General features: G+C 43.5%; 1 long non-coding RNA gene across 1 annotated transcript in view; it reads right to left on the bottom strand.

Moving 5' to 3' along the window:
* LOC309835608 overlaps positions 1 to 24,089 on the bottom strand; it is a 224,387-nt gene that overhangs the window by 96,665 nt on the left and 103,633 nt on the right. The window lies entirely within an intron of this gene.

Below are 24,089 nucleotides of genomic sequence, written 5' to 3'. Positions count from 1 at the left end.
GTGCAGAGAACAGTAGGTGCAAGGTCTCTCTCTTCCCTACCATCTCTTTTCATGCCACTCAGGGATGTTCTGTTCATATTATACCCATAAGTTTATTATCTTTATTGTTCCCTTTCCTGTATTTACACACACACTTTTTTGTTGAAGTATAGTTGATTTACAGTGTTGATGTTTGTATATATGTATGTTCTTTTTCAGATTCTTTTCTATTATAGGTTATTATGAGATATTGAATATAGTTCCCTGTGCTATGCAATAGGTCCTTGTTGTTTCTCTATTTTTTATATAGTGGTGTGTATCTGTTAATCCCAAACTCCTAATTTATCTCCCCCTCCCACTATCCCTTTGGTAACCATTCTGTTTTGTAAATAAGCTCATTTGTTTCATTTTTTTAGATTCCACATATAAGTGATATCATAGGCTATTTGTCTTCCTCTGTCTGACTTACTTCACTTAGTATGATAATCTCTTGGTCCATCCATGTTGCTGCAAATGGCATTATTTCATTCTCTTTTATGGCTGAGTAATATTCTCTTGTATGTATATACCACATCTTCTTTATCCATTAATCTGTCGATGGACATTTAGGTTGTTTCCATGTCTTGACTATTATAAATAGTGCTGCTGTGAACATTGGGGTGCATGTATCTTTTCAAATTAAAGTTTTCATCTTTGCCGGATATCTGTCCAGAAGTGGGCAGCTCTATTTTTAGTTTTTTAAGGAATCTCCATACTTTTCTCCATAGTGGCTGCACCAATTTACATTCCCACCAACATGTACACACACACTCTTAACATCCTTGTGCCTTCCCTTTTTTTCCCAACAATGCATTAATAGTACAGAAATATTCTACAGAAAGAAGTAAAGTTGGTAGATTTTCACTTGGAAGATTAATTGGGAAGAAAAGATCTCAACAGGACTAGGATATGAAACTTGGGATATCCCAGGAAAAAGTCATTAAGAAAGGACAACATGGAAAACAGAAACTGGAATCACCCTCATTTCATATAATCTAAGATCCCGCATGGGTTACACAGGGTCCTGAGATTGAGGAAGGCCAGGATCTTCATGGAGGATGACCAGTACCTGCAGGGAGTTGGGGTCTTAGGATGGGGGTGGGGAAGTGAATCCTCTTATATCACCCAGCACATCTCACACACCAGACAGGTAGCTATAAGGATGAGAAGACCCCCCCTCCCCTTATCAAACAAGCCATCAGTTTTCATGAAGCTAGGAATTTTCATCAAAGACATGGGGAAAATGAACAAAGAATGTTACATTGAATTTTAAATTAATAGGCAAGCATTCTGCAGTTAAAATGTTCAATTGTATGTTGCAACCAACTAGCACCCATAAGCATGAGGTTTCATTGTTCCATTTCCTTTTACCTGGACGAATTTAACTGAAGATACTCCTTGTCTTCTAGAATGCCTGCTTTGGTTATTCAGTCTGTGTTTGTGTAATATCTGACAGCAATAAGATACTTTAAAAAGCACTCAAAATTAATAGTCAAGAAAAAGAGTAAAAGAAAATAAAGAACTCGAAAATGAAGAAAAAAAGCAGTGAAATACAGTCACCCCTCAGTATCATGGGGGATTGGTTTCATGATGTCACCTTGAACAAGAAAATCCAAAGAAGCCTGGGTCAGTCCCTTACATAAAATGGTGTAGTATTTGCATATAACCTAGGCATGTCCTCCCATATACTTTAAGTCATCTCCAGATTACTTATAATATCTAATACAAGTAAATGCTATGTAAATAGTTGCTGGTGTGCAACAAATTGAAGTTTGCTTTTGAAACTTTCTGGAATTTTTTTTAATACTTTCCATCTGAGGTTGGTTGAATCCACAGATGCAGAACCTGCAGATAATGAAAGGTCAGCTGTCCCCAAATGCATCCCAATCCATTGTGTCTCCTACACTTGCTAGAAGCTGGGCACAGATTTGATTCTGACCTTTTATCTACCAGTGCAAAGAGAGAAATCAGATGTGGTGTAACGTTCATAATGTTTGTAATATTAAAAAACAAACAACAACAAAAACAGGTTCTCAGAGAAAATGCATTGATTCTCAGTGCTGAATCCAGAGAGGAGTATCAGGATTCCAAGTCCCAGTAATATCCTGACACTGAGTCCAGCACCGTGGTACCTGTAGCACCGCCTTATAGGCTGGTGAGCAGCCAGACAAAGAGCCATGTTGTAAATGCAGTTCCATGGCGGTTCAGGTCCAGAGCTAGAAGGCTTAATCCAAGGAGACAGTTTGTAGAATTTTGAGGAGAAAGCTGGGTGTGTGTCTTGAAGTCAGCCTCTGCAGTATGGCCTCCGCGGCTGATGGTGTGCCTGGAGCCTGGATACGGCCTAGAGCCTCGACACGGCCTGGAGCCTGGATATGGCCTGGAGCCTGGATACGGCCTGGTAGGCATCACATGAAGAGCGAGCTGGTGAACTTCATTCTGCTCCTTGCTACCAAATCGGTCCAGACCTTTCCTGAGAGCCATGCCCTCCTCTCCCATTCCTTCATCTTTTTTTCTGTCTCCCCTCACTTTCTTTTCTTTCCTTCCCCCGTACACTGATGTGTTTAGAGAAACCACTCCAGCTGCTTCAAAAACGATTTTCCCGCTCCAGGCCCTCTCCCATCCACACGCAGACTAAGCCGAGTCCCTGTGAAATTAAGCCATGTTTCCCTCTCAGAGTGGCTTTGTACCTCAGTGTCTCCACACTGTCAGAGGTGTCGGTTGGGGTCAGGGTTCAGGTACAGGACCAGGCACGTGGCATAGGTGAGTGAAGCAGGCCCAGTGCAAGCCTTTAGGGAGTTGAAGAGGGAGTTAATGCCCCATCTCAGGCTGGCAACTGCCACTCCACTCCAGCTGATTGTAGCCATGGAGAAATCTATTTTTATGTGAAATTTCTCACTTTAAAAATCCTGTGAGAGCCAAACAAGACAATTCTGCTTGTAGGCTCTAATTTGCTACCCCTGTTCTACATCCTTGTTTTTTAAAAAAAAACAGTTTTTAAATGAAATCATGAAGGAATGTCTGGAAATTATCTGAATTCCTCCAAAGAAGAGCAGTTTTTGTGGTTGTCCCTCGAGAAGAGCCTATGAACGTAAAGAAAGGTAATATGATCAAGCTGGACTCCACCTTACGTTGTTAGGGCAAGTGAGGAATTGATGGCAACTGGGAGACAGCTTTACTCAAGGTGAGCCCAAGTAAGGGATTATATTTTTGTCAAGATTTTTATCCTTTTTCATTTTAAACTGCAAAGATGATGATTTTTAATTGGTTTTATTTTTTCATACATTAAGACTCTGTGCTACCTCTGATTCCTTAACATGTGTAACTTAGACTCCAAAACTATTTTCATCTCGCTACAGTATGAAGGCTTTGCAAGATCAACTCAGAGACACGTCCATACTGCTCTCTGCACCCAGCAGCCACATCTGGACAGCTCTACTGAACAGCTAATGCAATTCTGACACAAGTGGTGGATTTGAGTGACTAACGCTGCCTCTCTGTTGTTTTTTTCCTCCCCTTCTTAATCAATACCCGTATAATTGATCAGGTAGGCCATATGGCCCCTCTGATTCCCACATTAAGACAATTAGGACACCAGCCAGGTCATTGCTCAAGCTGGCATTCTTCATAACTAAGACAAGAAAACCTAACTCTTTGTCTTCCTCAGACAAAAGCCAACTCCATCTGCTCTTGGGTATGATTCAGTACGAATTCATATAATATCTAGCTAAAAAGGAGTACAGCCACATTTAGAAAAAATATTGCCTAGAAGTGAATTGTATGCCAGTAAGTTTCCCCCTGCAGAATCCAGACTGAAATGTGATAGTAAAAATCTAATGTGATAGTAAAACTCTAACTCAAGAAGAGTGAGTATACAGTGTAGACTAAGATTTTACACACACTCTGAGAGAGAGCTGCTGGTCACTGGAGAGTAGGTAGACTCTCCTACTCTAGGGCCGAGTGTCAGAGAGGAAGAGTTAGGAGACTGGGGGGTTCTCACAGCTATGAGCTCTAAAATGATAGAGGCGAGGGAGGACTTAGAAATGCAAGGCCAAGTATAAGGAAAGATAAAAGGTCTATTTTCTGGCATCAGGATTTACAGAAGGAACCGCTCCCACACTGCAACCCTCTTTTTATAAGAGAAAATAACAAGCTAAACAGCATGTCATAGCTGAGATTTCTGGAAAGTCAGCCATTCTCAGCATCATGGAATCTGTGAATCGGGAGCCAATGGGAAGCAAAACAAGTAGCAGTTTGAACATAGAATTATTATTTTATTTAGAACAGAAAGAGAAAATTTACTAAATGTATTTACTAAACATAGGCTAAACATATGACCTATTGGCCAGGAGATTTATGCTTCCCTACGTGATGTGTTCTCTTAACTCCAACCCCCAACCCCCAAGCAGGAGCGGTGGAGGAAGCAAGAACCACCGCAGCAGGGTTAGTCCTGGAAATGACATTGTGCACCAACAGACTTCCTGCAGAAGGTTTCCAAGCATAAGAGAGACCCCTGAAGTACCTGGGCGGCCCACCCACTACTGAAACAAGACGAAAGTGCCTCTGGGAAGGAGATGACAAATATTCCTCTTGTCTTCCATCACTCAAACCAATTAAAAAGTAAAACAAAAGTACCTAAAAAGAGGCCAACAACAGCAATCAATTCTCCCAGTTTATAATCAAACAGGATTTCAGCAACCAATGATGTTAAAAAAAATTTCTACCATATGCCTCATGTGTTACACTAGTAAATGATTTCTTTCATCATCAAGAGAGTTTATATGACATTCTCTTGACAATGAAAGAATTTATTTCCTAGAACAAAACTCTGGAAAAAGTCATGTTAAGAATCATGCTGGCATAAGTCAGGTGTATCTAAGGGCCTGGCCTTCTGGCCTAAATTTTATCATTCAGTCACGACTGGAAAATATTCCAAACCACCCCCCTAAAACTGCACACAGTTAACAAAGAAACATGTCATTTAAAGATTAAAATAGAAAATTCCTTTTATGATTTTGAGATTGTGTACATGGGATGGGATAGGATGGGATCTTGTGGGATGGGGGAGGGAGTTAGCAGGAAAGGGCGGCCACAGGCAGTAGCTCACTTATGACTCAACATGTGTTAGGGTCTAAAGAAATCCTACCCAGATCTTTTTGATTTTGAACTCAGATAAATGAGGCTACCTGTTGGCAAGAAGCAGCAATGCTGAAATGAGAGAAAGAGGACTGAATTCATTTCCTATTGCTTCTGTAACAAATTACCACAAATTTAGTGGCTTAATGCAACATGAATTATTTTCCAGTGCTGGAGGTCAAAAATTCAAAATGGCCACAACGGGACTGAAATCCAGGTGTTGGCATGATTGTGTTCCTGACAGAGGTTCTAGAGGAGAATCCATTCCGATGTTTCTCCATCTTCTAGAGGCTGTCTGTGTTCCATGGCTCTTCCAGACAGCAGTTGTATCACTCCTACCTCTGCCTCTGTCCTCACATCTCCAGCCCGCCAGCCTCCCTCTTTCACTTACAAGGCCCCTCCTGATTACAACAGCCCTACCTGACTTACCCAGGATAAATTCCCATATCAAACTCCTTAACTTAATCGTATTTGCAAAGTCCCTTATGCCATGTTCGCTAACATATTGACAGGTTCTGAGGATTAGAATTTGGGGGCCATTATGCTTCCTAACATAGGGCCATAAGTATTGAGTATTGTTTTTAAAAGTTAAGTGTTAGAAGGCTTACGATTAGTTTTCCTGCTTTATAATTGTTCTCTTTCATATACACCCACATATCTCTTTCATATACACCCATCATTTTATTTCTGTGCCCTAAATCTAGTTTATTATAATAATAACAATAGGTAACATTTATTGTTTTCTAAGTACCAGGTACTGTGCTAAGGAACTTTCATTTTCATATTTACTGCTCACAACAACCCTGTGAGATAAGTGCCATTATCATTCCCATTTCGTGGATGAGAAAATTGAGGCTTAGAGAGGTTAAGTAATTTGTCTAAGACTAAACAGCTGAAATTCAAGGCAAGGTCTGTCTGGCTCCTAACCCATAAGAAACAGCTCAACTAGATTGAGGCTTGTAACAGAAAGGTGTATTTTTTTTTTCTGTAAGCTTTATTTATTTATTTTATTTATGGCTGCATTGGGTCTCTGTTGCTGCGTGTGGGCTTTCTCTAGATACGGTGAGCAGGGGTTACTCTTCGTTGCGGTACACAGGCTTCGCACTGCAGTGGCTTCTCTTATTGTGGACCATGGGCTATAGGTGTGCAGGCTTTTGTAGTTGTGGCATGCGGGCTCAGAAGTTGTGGCTTGCGGGCTCTAGAGCGCAGGCTCAGTAGTTGTGGCACATGGGCTTAGTTGCTCCACGACCTGTGGGATCTTCCCCGACCGGGGCTCGAACCCGTGTCCCCTGCACTGGCAGGCAGATTTTTAACCACTGCACCACCAGGGAAGTCCGAAAGGTGTATTTCTTTCTCATGCTCCATACCCATTACAGGTCTGCCTTGGGTCTGCTGCATCTTCACATCTTCATTATTCTGAGACCCAAGATGAAAAAGCAGCCCGATCTGGGATATTGCCCTTCCCGGATATTGCCCTTGGTCAGAAGAGAGGAAAGAGAGAGATGGTGGTAGAACCTCCCGTAGGCTTTTAGAGTGTTATCTTGAGGTGACATAATCACTTCTGCTCACATTTCATTGGCTAAAGCAAATCAGTGGCTCAGCCGAACATCCATGTAACCAGGAGGTTTAATCTATTGCCAAGTAGCGCAGCAAATATTTGGAAAGAATTATACAGTCTATGACAGCTTTAAGTATGGTACCATTCCACTCACTGAAGACGAGAGGAAAAGTAATAGTTTATCCAGTCATGATGATGTGGGACCTCCCTTGGTGGCCCAGTGCTGGTCCCTCAGCCAGCTGGACTGCTGGGTCTATGTGAGCAATCACCTGTGTGGAGGGAAATTCTCAGATACTGAAATTTTCCTTCATCCATGAGCCCAAAGTGCCTAATGCTCCATCATTAGAGAGAGAGAATTGTGTCACCTGAGGATAGCTGTGTGGTACTAGGAGTTATGAACTGTTCTCCAAGGGAACTTTCTCCCAACTGGTGGAATCTAGATGGATGCAGGCCTCCCTCAAAGTATCAGGTGAGGAAGAGTGTGGGTCTCCAAAGGTCCTCTCTAGTCCAAAGACTTCCTAGGATTCTAATCCAGGTGGAGAATACTCTTCTCTAAGGACAGTTCTTAGGACCCAAGGATTAGGAGTGATGGTTGCTTCTTGTGCAGTGGCCTCAAACTGTGCTCCAAGGAGCCTTGAGGTTCTATAAAATTGTCTCAGAAATGGCCAGACAGAGGGACACACACCCAGACACATCCTTGCCCTCATTCCTGGAACTTGCCACACAGACTAGGGCTAGGATAAAAAATGTGGCTTTCATAATGAGACGAGAGGTGGATGGAGAGAGAGAAGAGTTCCTTTTGATAAAACAATTCACAGAAAATCTGCGAAGCAAGGCTCCATCTTAGTAGTCTGGAAGATTCGTCTGCCCAGTATTTGTTTCACCCAAGGTTATCAATGTTCTGCCCCACCCCTACTCCGTGTGGCCCATTCAGAGAGGCTGGGACTGCACGGCTGCACGGCTGGGACTGCACGGCTGCCCATGTGGAGGACATTAAGGACACAGGGCCAGCGGAGGAGCAAAGAAGGGAGTGTCAAAGGGGAAGGTTGGTTCCCCATGCCACCGAGGAGGGTGGCCCTGGGGCTGAGCCCACGGCTCTCAAGGCACAGAAGGGCGCATGCTGGATGGTGCACCTCGATGCCCCACCTCCCTCGGAACTCCGTGGGGTCCAGCACGCCCGGGGATGGCTGTCAGTGAGGCCACTTAGCAAAACACTGTTAGGACCACTTCATCTCACGGTAGTATTGAGCGCACACACAGAAAAGGCTTCCACTTAAGATTTACTTTGAATTTTTAAAACAAAAGCTTAAAAACCCCACAATTTAACTCAGTCTTCTCACTTCATGGGAAAGGAAATAGGAACTCAGATGAAAAGGCTTGTCCAAGATCAGAGAGAGATCCAGTAGAAAGTCAGAACCAGAACCAGAACCAGGATTTTTGGCTCCCAATTCAGTGTTGCTTCCAGGCAGCCCTAAATTCCTCACATCCTGGGCGCGCATCTTTGGTGCTCACAGCCCTGTCACTTAGGGGCGACGACCATTTGCTTTAACTGGGTAACCTCACTTCCAATTCACTGATGGAGGAGAATGAGTATTTGGATTTTGCAGCAAAGCCCCTGCTTCAAAAGGAACCAAACCTTATTCTTGTAGTGTTACTGGGTTCCTCTAAAAGCCACGGCATGGGAGTGTGAGCTTCTGGCTCCCCCTGGGTCCCCACTGCCCCCCACATCCCTTCCCCCGGCCTTCTCACGCTCCATGGAAACGCCGCCCTGACTTGTCGGGATGCTGCAGCCTGCGAGCTGGCTGCCAGTTGGAGTTTTCTCAAGTTTGCCACGTTGCAGTGACAGGACTGTGTCGAGGCCCAGATGCTTCGGCATAAATAAATAGCACATCTGGGACCTGGAAGGGGTCCAGCTGCATATGATAGAAAAAACTGGGGTGGAAACAGAGCCAAGTGATACACAGCTGGAAACCGTTAAGTTAGGAGCGAGGTAGGGGAGCAGTTGAAGTAGAGAGAGGAAGAAAGAAATGGAAAGGGAGGGGGGAAGATCAAACCAGCGATGACCGTTGTCTGAAGGCTCTGAATTATAATTGCTGAGAAACAGACCTGTGGTTTACACACAGCTGAATTAAGAGCATTCTTACAAAATGATAGTTTATAATCATTGACCTCAAAGCAGAGAGACCAAGCAGGGGAACTTGACTCCTGGATGTCTGGCTGCCTTGGATGTGTCTGTTTGGTCACCTCCTAGCTATTTGCATCTATAAATGGCCTCGTGGTGAACAGGGTGAAGGAGTTCAGACCTGCATCGATGAGCACCCCAGGGCTCCCTTCCCAGGGTCATCGGCATTTGGGAAGCTCACTGAGTTCCCAGACTCCAGGGCAGCCTCAGTTGAACATGCCTGTCGCAAACACGCAGAGGATTAAAGCGGAGGCTGGGGTGGGGGTGGAGGGACAGTGACATCACCGTCTCCCAGCCCAGAGGCCCCAGCAGATGAGTCAACGAGATGAATCAGCGATGGCTGCAGAGGGAGCTGCACACCCACAGCCCCACCAGAGACTAAAAGCTACCATGGTATCACCAAGCAGAGGAGAGGAGGTTTGAGTACGGGGAAAATTAGGACACAAAGAAGAGACAGGAACACAATCCGTTGCTCTCTTAATGGAAATCAAATGCATGGATTACCTTCTTAATGATGGCTTGATTTAATCTCCTGGATTAAAAATACCCCAAATGAAGCCATCGTCAAGAGATGCCAGAATGCAGGCTTTCTAAGCAAATCACGGTATCGCAGGGCAAAGCTTTTCTAGATCCTTCCAGACCCTCCCACTTCATCCTTGTCTTGTCGCAGGCGATAGCAGGTAAATCCCACCATCCTAGAGAGGATCCGAGGCTCCTTCCAACCTACTTGGTGCTGAACATGGATGGCCATAAGATGCAGGCTTGTCGTCTTTTAAGGAAAGCAGATGACTACACAAAATGGACCCTACGACAACTCTTACACTTGGTTTGGTTGAGATTCCAGGTTTTCTGCATTCACAGGGAATCTGAAAGGATAAATGACTTTCTTTGGGTCTTGGTTGGCAAAGTTTCTAATTGGCAACGATTGCACTTTGGAGAATTCTCAAAATGACTGAACCACAACAGAAAGACTAATCTTGGAAGCTAATTCTTAGTTTGTAGGTTCCCAGCATTCCAGTGAAGGGAGGAAACCAGTCAACCTTCACAATATCATTTATAGTGATTCTGAAAGCTCATAATAACACATATTTAGGGAATATGGTTGGAAGTTGGTATGGTTCAGTTATGGATCTATGCATTATTTAAAAACCTTTGTTCATTCATCCAAGAAATATTTACTGAGCACTTTCTAAGAACCAGGCATTATGCTGGAAGCTGGAGGTAAGTTGTTGAATGAGACACAGCCCCTCTTCTCAGGGAGCTTATAGTCGGGCAGCCAGAGTTCCTACAACCACTGTGACTGTGAAAACACAGCTGTTCATTGTATTTAAAATTAACTTCTTAGCGCATCAGTCAATTCTAAAGAGAAAAGAAGTCTGCACAGCACTGGAAGTATCCCATGCCTCAAAATAAAAATAGGATTGTATTTAGAAAAATCTTAATTTTGTGGTATTCCAAGAAACAGAAACTGCATAAAGGGAGGTAAGCCAGAATTCTTTCTATAGCCTGGTAATTAATTTGCAGCTTAAAATCTCCTACAAGAGACTCCAAACCAAAGTACTATTTTGGGGAAGGAGACGAATTCGGGAGTTGATGGAAGGCATGTTTCCTAAAGCATCTCATAATTCAAAGTCCACACAATTCAAAAGCAATCCTGACCAGGGATAGATCGTTTGGAGGACTCGGGGGCGTGAGTGCTATTTACCAGCTGAAATGGCATGGCCATGTGGCAACAGCAGAAACCCTATTTACAATTTGTCCTGCTGCTGGCTTGAAACTGTATCATTCTCCGCTCATTTTTCTGTTTAGTTTGGCAGCCCTCCAGATTTTTCTCCATCCTGTTCCCCCCAGGAAGTCAATCTGTATGGACTACAGCAATGAGTCTCCTTGCCCTCTGGCTTCCAGGCAGGTCCCACCGGTGGGCAGCACCCACTGAAATCAGGGTGATGGAGGAGGGAGGTTAGGGTATCTACTCCCAGAACCCTCTGCCAGGCCACAGAAGGTCAAGTGTGTCCCTTTACCAAAGCCCCCAGCTCCTGTCAGGTGACCCTCTCCACCCAGCTACCCCCGGAAGGGGTTCAGTAATTGCTTATTCGCCTCGTGCCTTCGGGTCAGGAGGGAAGATTTGTACTGTTGCTTGCGGTTTCCCTACACCCTGCCCACGCCTTTGTCAATAGCTCTTTAATCCAGTTTAAGTGTGCCATCTATTTGCTGCCGGGACTGTGGCAAATCAAGGGGATTTATATGATCTCAAATGTTGTACCTAAAGGGAGGCTTTATTATTATTTTCATATTACATGATTTCAAATTTGCTTGGTTCAAACTTGCATGAAAAAGCAATAAATTTCAAAAGATCCACAGGGCCATCTGCATCAGTAACAGTGTTGAAAATCAAAGTTTACAACAACCTGCCTTAGATCTCCCTCTGTAGCTTAACAGACTATCCTTTATGACTTTGGGGACCTTCCTCTTCTGCTTTATTTGTAGCTTAAATGGTAGACATTAGGTCATCCAACAATTCCTTCTGACCTAGCTTCATTAATTTCTAGGCAAGAAGACGAAAAGACTTTACCGGCAATGCATTAAGGCAATCACCCCTCTGTCTTTCCAGTCATTGAATTCCATTCCCAGGCAACGATAATCTCTGAATTATCAGAGATAATCACACACGCGACATCTCTTCTTCCACTGCGACATCTCTTCTTCCACTGCACACACGCGACATCTCTTCTTCCACTGCAGCAATGCATGGGGGTGGAAGAAGCACACACGCGACATCTCTTCTTCCACTGCAGCAATGCATGGGGGTGGATTTTTATTTGGCTTCATTTTTTCATAATTTCAGCCCCTTTTGTTGGGTCACTGATTCAGTGGTAGACAATTCGGCTTCCACTGCAGCTCAGAGAAGCCAAAGCAGACAGTTTGGCTGTGGGGAAAATGGGTGTCTGTCACCAAGAACCATGACACATCTGCTGATTTATGGACACGACCCATCGTTTCATCTGCCACCTCCATGTGGAACTCCCCATCCATCCATTCATTCTTACTCATTGGTGCCATTTCCACTTCATCACTTTCAAGGAAACGCTTTCTGGAAGCATTGTGGGAAAGGGCAGTCAACAATTTCCTGAGATTCATGTCCGAGGAATATGGATTTAAATGAAAAGGCAGGGATGGACAGTGACCGCCCTTGTAACGGGCAGACCGTGTAGTACACACGCTGACAGCACTGACTTTAGAATCAGGTCTGCATTTTAATCCTAGGTTCACCTCCTATTAGCTAAGTAACATGAGTTAGTTGCTTAACCTTTCCAATTCTTACTTTTTTTCTCTGTTAATTGTGGATATCATTAATACTTACTTCAATGGCTGTTGTGGAAATTAAATGAGGGAGTATCAGTAAAGCTCTTAGCACATTGTATGGCACATGGGGCGCTCACTAAATGAGGGTTTTCATCCGGGAGCCCTTTGGTGGTTTTCTGCTGCTCCATGAAGCCCTTCAAATTCAACACACACTCCCCCTTCCACTGCCTAACTACTAACACGTAGAAACAGAATTTCTCCCCTTGTTGGTATGTCTAGATTTGCCAATCACAGGGGTTACATCTTCCTGTCCCATAATGATCTCAGACGTATAAACCCACCATTATGGAAAAGGGCAGTGTCATAGGCACACAAGGTTTTGCCCTTTTCAAAGCACTGCTTTTGGGGGTGGGTGGGTGTGAAAGGTTAGGCTGAGCTGGGCTTCTCTGATGCCTCTCTGAATGATGGAAAGCCAGAAAAACACCATTCAACCCATAAAACTATCTAGCTACTAACTCTTCCTACCTACCTACAACTCCTCTATTGGAATCATGTTTATTATTTACCCCTTGTCTCCCCAAAAGCTATGATATTTAAATTTAATTCTTTAGATGAATGGATATCATTGAAGAATTTTAAGCAAAGAGTGTTTAGACTTAGATCTTCCAAGAGCATTCTGGGAGCACTTAGATCTTCCAAGAGCATTCTGGGAGCTGCATAAAGGATGGGGAGGAGGGGGCATAACTAGATCAGTGCTTCTGGAATGTTTCAGTGTGTCTGATCACCTGGTGATCTTGTGAAAATGCAAATTCAATTCTTTTTTTTTTTTTTTTGCGGTACGCGGGCCTCTCAGTGCTGTGACCTCTCCCGTTGCGGAGCACAGGCTCCGGACGCGCAGGCTCAGCGGCCATGGCTCACGGGCCTAGCTGCCCTGCGGGTATGTGGGATCTTCCCGGACTGGGGCACGAACCCGTGTCCCCTGTATCGGCAGGCGGACTCTCAACCGCTGCGCCACCAAGGAAGCCCCTGTGAAAATGCAAATTCTTATTTGCAGGAGGCCTGGAGTGGAGCCGAAGTTCTGCAGTTCTAATCAGTGCTCTGGTCCATGGCCGTACTTTGAGTACCAAGAAGCCAGACCATTTAGTCCAACCTCTGATAGTCCAAGTTTGATAAAGGATAGCGCCCATACCGTGTACAGAGCTGTATCTTGCTCTGTACAGCTCCTAGCATTGGGTGCAGTATAATTATCGTGTTTATTTAATAAGTGCTTTCTGACAATGCTGATGTTGATCGATGACAATGAGAAATAAAACGAAATTGAATTATTGAAAATGTGTCCCAAAGATTTCCAAATGCTGGGGTTTTGTTTGAGAGTGAAGGAAAACAACCCAAGGTTTACCAGTCTTAGTTTAGGTTTTGCTTTCCACCAATTTCAGGCTGTTTCTAAGGGACCACCAAATCAATTTTTTTCAAATGAATGTTTTTAGTTTCATGAAATAATGGGTTTTTTACTTTGATGAAATGAAAAAATACCTCTCACCATGGTTCTATAATATTGGGTTGACCAAAAAGTTTCTTCAGGTTTTTCTGTAAGATGTTATGGAAAAACCCGAACAAACTTCTTGGCCAGCCCAATAATATTAACAGATCAATCCAATGCCCCTTGTAAAGAAGGACTGAGTGTCAGAATGGTAAAAATCCTTTTTGTCAGTCACCTCTTCTCTCCCTGGTCTGTTGTGAAAACAAAGCCATTGGGACTGCATTCCCCGTTCTGTCACTCACACATCTCCATCTCCACGTCACTCAAACCACAAGCAGTTTGCTCATCCAGGCAAAGAATGACTGCTCTACCTCTTGGAGGAGACCTACATCCTCATAGATCAGAGGTTCTCAGTGAGGTTCCTGGACCAGAAACATCAACATCACCTAGGGACTCGGTAGAAATGCAGATTCTCAGGCAAAACCCCAGACCTCCTCAGATTCTGGGGGTGACCCAGTGATCTGTGTTTCAGCAAGCCCTTCAGGTGATCAAGCTGAGAACCGCTGTCCTGCATTTGGGTTTTCAGGTGAAGGCACTCCAGCTGAGTGACCCTCCTGATTATTTTCCCTGCCTTTTGGAGAGGATCTGTGTCTAATTGGTGAGTCTAGGAGAAGGAGTTGAGTGTTTGGGGTCCGCCACTGCTGGAATCTCTGATTCTGATCTTCCTTCCCACAGAGGATGCACTCTGCCAGGGGGCAGGAACTGGGGGTGCAGAATCTTCTCATTCTTCCTACCCAGAAACAATGACTGTGATGGCCTTTGAGGCTGAACTTGATCTGACCTTGCAAGAGCCCTTCATGCCCGAGCAGGCATAGCTGTGACATAAATTTCATTCTAGGAAAAATAGAACATTTTAGACCTAGTTAAAACTAATCCTAAAATTGGCTGTAGCATATGTGCTTTTTATGCATTGGATTTGGGAAATTTTTTGCTACTTGGATTATGTCTCTTCAACATTTCTAGAGGCCAGGTGTTTAAACTACAAAGGCAGCTAAGTTCTTCCTGGCTGCAGAGCGCCAGTGTGAGTTTCATGCCAGACCTTAATCTAGATCAACTACTCAATGTTCTGTTCCTTTCTGCATTGTTAGGAACTGCATTCAAGGACAAGGAAGAGAAGTGTGGAAGTAGGGGGATGATCCACAGACTCAAGTCACCCCCAACCACCAGACCTCAAGTTTATCCTGTATTTGTTCATTATGTAAATTCTGGCCCTAGCTTTACATCCCAGGGGCACTAACACTCTCCAAAGATGGTAGATTTCACTAATGAATACATCAAAGAAGGAACAGGAGCCACTGTTTTTATAAAGAATATCCCATCTTCTTGGGAAAAGGAAACTACCCCTCCCCTACAAAAGCTCAGTGAAATTATTATCAGCCCCAAAGCTAAGAAGGCAATTTAGGAGGCCTGAGCCTGAAACAGCGTATCTGGAAGCAGGTTTGCTCAGAAACTCAGGGAGGAACTGGATTGCTGTCAAAATGCACTTCTGCCTTATTATCTCAATAGGAGCAGAGAGAGAATGAAAGACAAAAGCAGATGGCCTGATTAAACAGGAGGAAGAGAAAGATTTCCTTAGAAGGTTTGGGTTTTTAGAGACAAGGTAGATGGATATAAAGGAGATCAGGGAACATAACCAACTCCAGCTGCTCATAAAGAGATTAGGAAGAAAAGTGATGAAATCTAACAGAGTCAGCCAGAACGACTCCTCCCCCATCCCCACCTGCAAAGGGATCCCAAGTTTAGGAAACCGTTGAGAGAGGCATGCCCTTACAGCTACAGGAAGAGAGTCCCTAATGAGAGCAATCAGAGAAACCACACGCAGGGGACTGCGGCAGCAGTGGTTACAGAAATCTTAGATTTGAGAAGGGGGGATCCATCTAAAATATTCAGAAGAAATACTGGCTTAGTTTCAAGGTGGAACTGTTATCATAAGTGAAGATGCAGATAATACCTATGACCTGAAAGAAATGCCCAAGAAATCCATGGAATTCACACAAAGAAAAGCACGGTGAAAAATGAGACCTTTTAAAAAGAAGGCAAGCAAGAAAAAGTAGGTCAGCGGCAGACCTCAGGTTACATATTGGTTTAATGGAACTGCACCCCTTAGGTTGGATTATCCCATTCGTGAGATGCAGATGGAAAACCTCTCTGTGAGCAATGGATGCTGGAAAGATCCAGAAATCTTTGATTTCTTAGCTCTCAGTATGAGGTACCCTCAAGAGAAAAATCTATAAATAGAAAAACAATCCTAAAGTTTCTAAATTTTAATTTGCTTCATGGGAGAGAAATAGACCTTGAATTAGGCTTGGTGACTGGGGCTGTCACTGCTGTAAATTTCTAAACTTGTCAAGAAAGGAACGTCTAGTCTCTAATGAAGGCAGTGGCAGTTTCATGTGGATTTCCCTTCCACCTGCCCACCCCACCCCAAGTATGTTAGACGAGTGCCATAAGTAACCTCTTTATGAAAGCTGTCTCCCAACCGAGTTTAAGTTCATAGGTTCATAGTTTAAGTTCATAGATTATGGAAAAGTGCCCTGGATAAACTGGATGGCATTCTGAAAAAGGTGCAACTGAGAGTTATCCTGTCTATCCTCTTTCTCACAGCCTTTATTATGATCTTCAGGATGCTAAATATAGAGTGATGGAGATAGAATTTGGCCAGGCAGGGATACCTGTGCTGGAAGATGGACATTTGATTATGTTCCTCTAGAAGATGGTAATTTTCTCTAGAAGAAAGTAACTGATCATTTTAGGTGTCTTATGAATTATTAAACTAAGAGACTTGGGGTTGGATTAATTCACTTCAAAGACACCAAAGGAATCACACATCTTTCACTCGAAGGAACCCCACCTACAAGAACCTCTGAGAATCTTTTTGGCCCAGCCTGAGCCAAACATACCTGAACAGAACTGCTCCAGCCATTGTACCAAAGATGCCCCAGCAAACTTTCAAAGCATATTTTGTCTTATGCTTTCCTACTTTCCAACTCTCCTCCCCATTCTCCTGTTTCTGGCCACTTTCTACTGGCTCCTGGTTCCCCAAGGCTCCCCCAAATGCAGTACCTCCTCCCTGTTTCCCCCCCTTCCTCTTTGCCTCCCTCTGTGACAACAGGCACAGATCTGTACTGTCCAATATGGTAACCACATGTGGCTACCAGACACTTGAAGTGTAGCTCATCTGAACTGAGATTTGTGATAAGATTAAAATACATGCTGGATTTTGAAGACAGCATGAAAAAATATGTAAAGTATGTCACTAATTATTTTAATTATATATTGAAATAATATTTTTGATGTATTGGTTAGATATAATATATTCAAATTAATTTCATCTGTTTCCTCTACCTTTTTCAATGTGGCTACTAGAAATTTTCTTTTTAATTTATTTATTTTTGTCTGCGTTGGGTCTTCATTGTTGCACATGGGCTTTCTCTAGTTGCAACGAGCAGGGGCTACTCTTTGTTGCGGTGCGCGGGCTTCTCATTGCAGTGGCTTCTCTTGTTGCGGCGCACAGTCTCTAGGCGCGCGGGCTTCAGTAGTTGTGGCCCATGGGCTCAGTAGTTGTGGCTCACGGGCTCTAGAGCTCAGGCTCAGTAGTTGTGGCACACGGGCTTAGTTGCTCCGTGGCATGTGGGATCTTCCCGGACCAGGGCTCGAACCCGTTTCCCCTGCATTGGCAGGGGATTCTTAACCACCCTGCCACCAGGGAAGCCCTAGAAATTTTTTAATTACTTATGTGGCTCACATATTTCTAATACAGGTCTAGTGCCCTGGGCCCTGAGAATCTCACTGCACCTTGTCTTACTCCTGATCTTCTAAAGTACCCAAACCAATCTAACTTTTCTTCTTCTGGCTAAGCACAGATTTCAGTGTTCTTAGCTGGAGAATTATTTTATAAATGCACCATATGGTGCTAAGATTGACGATGGCCTAGCATAGTCATACGTTGGGGCTCTCACATGTATTTATTGAACACCTACCACGTGTATAGATTGTACGTGAACCAAGCGGGCATACTAAGGAAGCATCAACAGCTTCAATCAACAGCCATCCAACAGCTAACAGTCTAGTTGGGTATCACCATTTGATGACAGTAACCTGAAATATTGACATATCTTCCCCTAAAGGAATGAATCAAATAGGAATTCTAACGCACCATGGTAGAATAATGGAAACTACTTGTATTATGGTTATAGAGGAAGTTTCATGGAGCCATTCAATTCATACCACATATGTCCGCATACTTCCAGCCCACTGCATTGTCAAGCAGTTGGAGAATTTTTTTTTCTTTTTGTCCCTGACAAGAATTACAGACTCTGTGTTTCTCTGGTGTAAACAGCATCCTGAAGAAAGGTAAGTGACTTGAGCCAAGTCAGAAAAATAAAAACAAAATGTCAAAATACTTTCTACTTTGTCTCTTCTGTTTGAAGACAGAGGAGTCTGGGGGCTGTGCCTTGACTGGTCTACCCTGCAACCTCTTCTCCATTCCTACTCACAGAAAAATCAGACCACAGCCAATTAAATAGGAGCCCCACTCAGAGAGGAAATGATTCTTGCTTCTCTTTTTTCGTTTCATGAAGGAAGCCAATCATGTCAGTTCAAGAGGCCAAGGATAATTTCATTTATAAATCATACATTTTGACTACATGAATTTTAACACAAATTAGGGGTGGGATTTAGTTTCAATTCTCTTTCCTTTGAATTTGATTATTTTAAAAGAGGAATGTTTTCCTTGAAGCAGTTAGTATTTGCAGGCCAAACATTTGCTGCTCACAGCTGTCTACAGGGTTGCCTTTGGATATGAATGTTCCTAATAGATCACAGTTTGGGGCTTAAAATGTCCATGTTTATCCCAAAATGTTTATTTTCTTTCTCATTCTACAAACACTATAGTCAATTTCTTTTCCAACCCTTTTTTATCTCAAAGAAAACAAGTTTTATCATTTGAAAGTATATCTTATGCCATAAAACCAGGTCAATATTAAGAGAAGAGTGTAATCACATATATCAGTATCAGACACAAAACGCAGGATTTAGAGTGGAAAAAGATGAGCTCTTATCAACCACAGTAATTAATTGCAAAGAACAGAGAAAGCAGAGCCCACGCTTCAGCGTGGAGATCTTATTTAGTGGGATCTGTGCACTGGGACGGGGTTCCCTCCATCCAGGAGCAGAAAGAGCTCTACTCTCTCCACCTTAAGGTGCCATAGTTAAGTTTGAGCCCCAGGTTCCGATGATAATCAATCATTGATTTACTTTCCATGTCATGCCAGACGTTCCCAGCCCTGAACACACCCCCGCTTTCTCATGTCTCCTTGTTTTTATGGTCTACACTCTGCTCTCTGCCCAGTACACTTCTCCTCACACTGCTTCCATCCTCCCCCATTTCCTCACTCAGACATGCCTGTCACCCCACATGTCCTCCCATCTCCCAACTCAAGCAGAACCTCCTCTGAGGAGCCTTCCCTGATGCACCTTCCAACCACCCACACCCTGGCCCCCAGGCAGAGGGAAATGCCCCATGATCCCACTGTAGAACTTCTCACTGGTTTGGTTATTATTTGCCTCTAGGTCTGTCTCCTCTCTGGTAAACTCGTGAGGTGAGGAACTGGATCTTGTCTAACGTGTTATCAGTAGGGCCTAGCGCAGCACCTGGAACCAGCCCTGCTCAGCCAATATTTTTTGAATGAATAAAGTCAACATTTAATTCATTCTTTCTTATGTGCTCAGGACTGTGATAATACCAAGGGCAATTCAAGAAAGCAGTTAGACAAAATCTGTTCCCTATGGAGTCCAGAATCACAAGAAGTTGTACCTAGCCAGCATCATGACGGAGCAGGTGATGATTAAGTTCTAGAGTGGGAGAGATACTGCTGCAGGGTTGAGAGCAGGAAACCCACAGTGGCTGAGAATACAGCCAAAGCACAATGTGAATATTCATTCATTCATTCAGTAAATATTTATTGTGGGCCAGATGCTGATTTAGGGGTTGTGGATACATCAGAGAATGAAACAGACAGAATTCCCTGCCCTCATGGAGCTTACTTTCTATTAAGGGGAGACAGACCAACAAGTTCAAACAACCCCCAAGAAGACACATGCTAGCCCAATAAGGGGAACAGAGACACTGGTTTTGTTAATCTGCTTCTTTCTGCTACTTGTACTGTATGAGCTGGCCGGCCTGTTCAGCTAACATTAAAAAATGGAAGACCCGGGACTTCCCTGGTGGCACAGTGGTTAAGACACCGCGCTCCCATTGCAGGGGGCCTGGGTTCCATCCCTGGTCAGGGAACTAGATCCCACATGCATGCCGCAACTAAGAGTTCATATGCCACAACTAAGGAGCCCACCTGTTGCAACTAAGACCTGGCACAACCAAATAAATAAATAATTTTTTTTAATGGAAGACCCATTTGCAACTGCCATTGTGCTCACAATACTTGGAATTATCCTTGCATCATTCACACTCCCAAACAGCTACTTCCCACTCCAACTCTCCTTCCCTTCTCCAGTGAGTTGCCCAGGTCAATTCACAGGCAGTAACGGGGTTTGGGCTACACAATGGTCACTGGTCTTCATTTGCAGTTTCTAGGGTCTGAAGCATTGAGGAATCAAGTAAGAAGAGGATGTGGTATGCTGCTTGTGGCAGGCTTCTGTCTTCTTACTTCTTTTGACATATTTTTGAGCACCCTAGTGATCGCCGCTGAGCACACCAAGGTAAATAAATAAAACCACCCATTCATTCAACAGATATTTAATGAGCACCTACTAGAGTCCAGGCAATAAGTCTATCACTATCAATGTTGAGCAAAAGAGATGAGGACCCCGCCCCAATGGTACTTGCAGTGTAGTCAGAGGGACAGGCATAAACAAGAAAATAAGTCCATTCATCACACAAATGACAGCTCACTGGCCCTTGAGCAGTGGTGCAATGAAAGCAGTCTTCCCTGTGCTTTCATTTTACCATTTTCTCCTTTTTTCTGTTTCTCTGGTTTATGTGTCTTTGCCTTCTTTGTCCCACTCTTTCTTACTTTTTCCTCTCCTTTGTTTTTAAAGCTTGAGTGTCTCTAGAAACAGCCTTCCCATCCCATTCTACACATTGTACATCCACTCACAAGGTTTCAACAACACCTCTCTGCTGAGGACCCTCAGATCTCTCCAGGTGAGGTCTCTCCTGGGAGCACTTGGCTTCAGTCCTACATATGAAACTGCTCACTAGAAATCCCCACTTGTTTGTCTTCAAAATTCGTAATGTAATACAGTCAAGTTGAATTTATTATCCCCATGCTACCCCCAACCCATAACAGGCTTACCAGCTATTTCCCACAGTCTCGGAACCAAATTGTTAATTTCCTATCTCCGTGGCAAGAACACTTTCCCCCTAGACACTCACCAGAAAGCCAAGGGTTGGCCTTTTCACCTCCCTCTGTCTTCCCACCACATTCGATCAGGTTTCAAGTCCTATGGAGTCTGCTCCCCTGACATCTCCTAAACCTACGCCTCCTCTGCATCCCCTTCACCACCACCCCTTCCAGGTCTTGTAGGGATTATCCTACATGCTCTCCATTTCATCCCAAACACCCTGACCTGCCTTTCTGTGGCCACCAGATTCATCTCTGTACAATGCAAATCTAAGCAAATCTTCAGTGGTCCCCAGGTTATTTTAGGATACATTTATAAGCTGCTTCTCATGGCACATAAGGTTTTGCATTTCTCTCCAGCCCCATCTCTTGCTATAGCCATGCTTAAGCACTTTGGGTTCCGCAAATGTGCTACTCTCTGTCCCCGAAAGAGTGCCTTTTATACCTCTATCTGCCAGGAACATCCTTCACCCACTTCTTTGTCTGATTAAGTCTTACACACTCTTCAAGACTCAGCTCAGAACTTCCTTCAGGAAGACTTTTGCATCAGCTTGTACGTTTTCAGCTTCAACTAACAAAATATCAAACTAGATATTTATTATAGTATAATTGAGAGGTTATTATTCCCCTGCAATTTCAGAGCTAGTTAATTTAGCAGCTGGGCTCTAGGCTGCCTTTTCTTTGTCTTGGCTTTCCCCATATGATCTCAAAATGTATACCTTGCCTCCAAACATCAAATCCACACAAAACCACACCCAAAGACAGAAAAAAATAAGAGCTTCCCCTTGGACATCTCTCTTTTTTATCAGAGAAGAAAATCTTTCCCAGCAGTCTTCTCTTCTGGTCCCATTGAGTAGGTCCAGGTCACTAGCTCACCCTAAACCAATCATTGGCAAAGGGAGAAGGATTACTACGGTTTATCTGTGACTGGTGGAGAAGCCCCTCTACTCTGAGTGCCTTCTGCCTCATACAGAACAAAGTTCAGGTTCTATTGACAAGAATGAAGGAAGGAAATGGTGGTGAATGAATGAAGGAAATGGTGGTTAGGTAGGTTACTGACAGTTTTGGCCATGCCTCCTCTCCTAGAGTTCTTTGTTCACCCCTCCCTCACCAGAATGAATTAGGTTCTTGTCAAGTACTCTGTCATTGTGCTTTCCAAACTGTTCTGCAGTGTTGACTTAGTTATCTGTCTCCTTATACCGACCTCCATACAGTTTATTCATATTTGGTTCCTCAACACCCAGCAAAGACCTAGTGCAGTGCTCAATAAAAATTAATGTTTGAATGATGGAGTGATTTAATTAATTAATTAGTAACATGTCCAGGACAATTTCCACATGGTTTCATTAATCCTAATAATTTGACCCATCTATATAGTGATAGAAAAAAAAAAACAAACAGACTGACGTATGACCATACAGTTTGTGCTGTTTGCTCCATGCAAGTTCTATTGTTTTATTGCTTTTGTAGCTCAACCCTATGGTTGGTTACCTTCTGCTCCCTCTGCAGCAGCAACCAAATGACCACTTTCTTCATTAAATAGAGTCGATGTTTCGTGGCCCCCAAAAGGACCATGCTGGGGCTGAGCCATTTTTTTCTATTACTCTGTTAGTGTCTGCCAAGCCAGCAGGAATCAACACCATCTGTCAGCTTACCATCTTTGGGGTGGAACTTCAAAGGCAGGGTTTCTTTTTCTGGGTCAAGTTGACCTGTAACTTTCATCTTCTTTATACTAACCCTCCATCTGTAGAACTGCATCATCTCTGCAAAGTGGCCAACAGCATCTCATCCAGTGCCTTAGCAAATATTTATTGAGGGAGCTAGTGAATGAATCATTTAACTGACTTATATATAATCTTCAAAAACAGCCATAGCAGACAACAGTTCTTATTTAAAAGGTATGTGCCACAGTAGAAAATTTAAAAATAACCAAAGCAGCACCTTTTATCAATGTTGGCATTCTGTTCGCAAACTAATTACCACCTTATGTAACTGACCTTATTAAGGGATGTTGACACCTTCTTAAGTTACTTTGGAAACCAAAATCAAACCCAAATACAATCATGATCTTGCCAGGTTCAAACACTGCCGTTTTGATGTGGCCAGAATTCCCTATTGAGTTCAGAAATCCAACTCAAATCCTTAAGTTGGAAGAAGGAGGGATGTGAATCAAATCAATAAATGAATAATGAATAAAATGGCCAATAATTAACTTAGGCATGAAAATAAAAATAGAAGTGTCAACTGAAGCCTGCCCTGGTAATCTTCTAACGTAGGATAAACATTAGTTGGTTGGTGGAAAATTTGTTTTTGGCATTTGTATGGAAGATGGCTCCTTAGCAAACCAAAGAACTACAGAGCGATGTCATGTCAATATGCCATGTGACGGTAAGCATTTTCCCTGTGGCGGGAATCACAGCCAGCGTACTGGGGGATCCCCTCAGCACAGTCGAAACATCAAATAGAATGCTCTGTTAGAAGTTAGGGTCCATGAAAACAGAGTCATGGACTCATGCCCCAGGCTGCCCAGGCAGGAGTATATCTTGACACAGGTCCCGTGAACGGGACTTGCCAGAGTTTCGGTGAGACCCAGACGTCAGTCTAGCCACTAGGTGTGGTACCTCCCGCTGGGACAGGGACAGCATCCTCATGAGGACGTGTGCTGGCACAGCCTCAACAATTCAGTGGCTGGAAATGGAGCTTATTTGGCACAAGATGTAAACCAACCTATGAAACAAAGGAACAACTACCAGCAAACATTGCCTATCACAACAAACCAAAGGCTAATCTTAGCTCACCAAGGTCATAAACTCCTAGAGGGAGGAAACAGCTAGACGGTGGCAAATAGCATTCACAAATAATATTAAGGTTGGGCTGACTCTGAAATACATGTTCAGAAAATTGTCGTGTGAGATGCAAGCTATTATACGTAGAATGGATTAACAACAAGGTTCTACTGTATAGCACAGGGAACGATTTTCAACATCCTGTGAT

Source organism: Grampus griseus (assembly GCF_964374135.1).
Source record: "Grampus griseus genome assembly, chromosome: 17".
Classification (NCBI taxonomy): domain Eukaryota; kingdom Metazoa; phylum Chordata; class Mammalia; order Artiodactyla; family Delphinidae; genus Grampus; species Grampus griseus.
The sequence above is the reverse complement of the archived record's forward strand: the minus strand, read 5'-3'. Positions and strand labels throughout refer to the sequence as shown.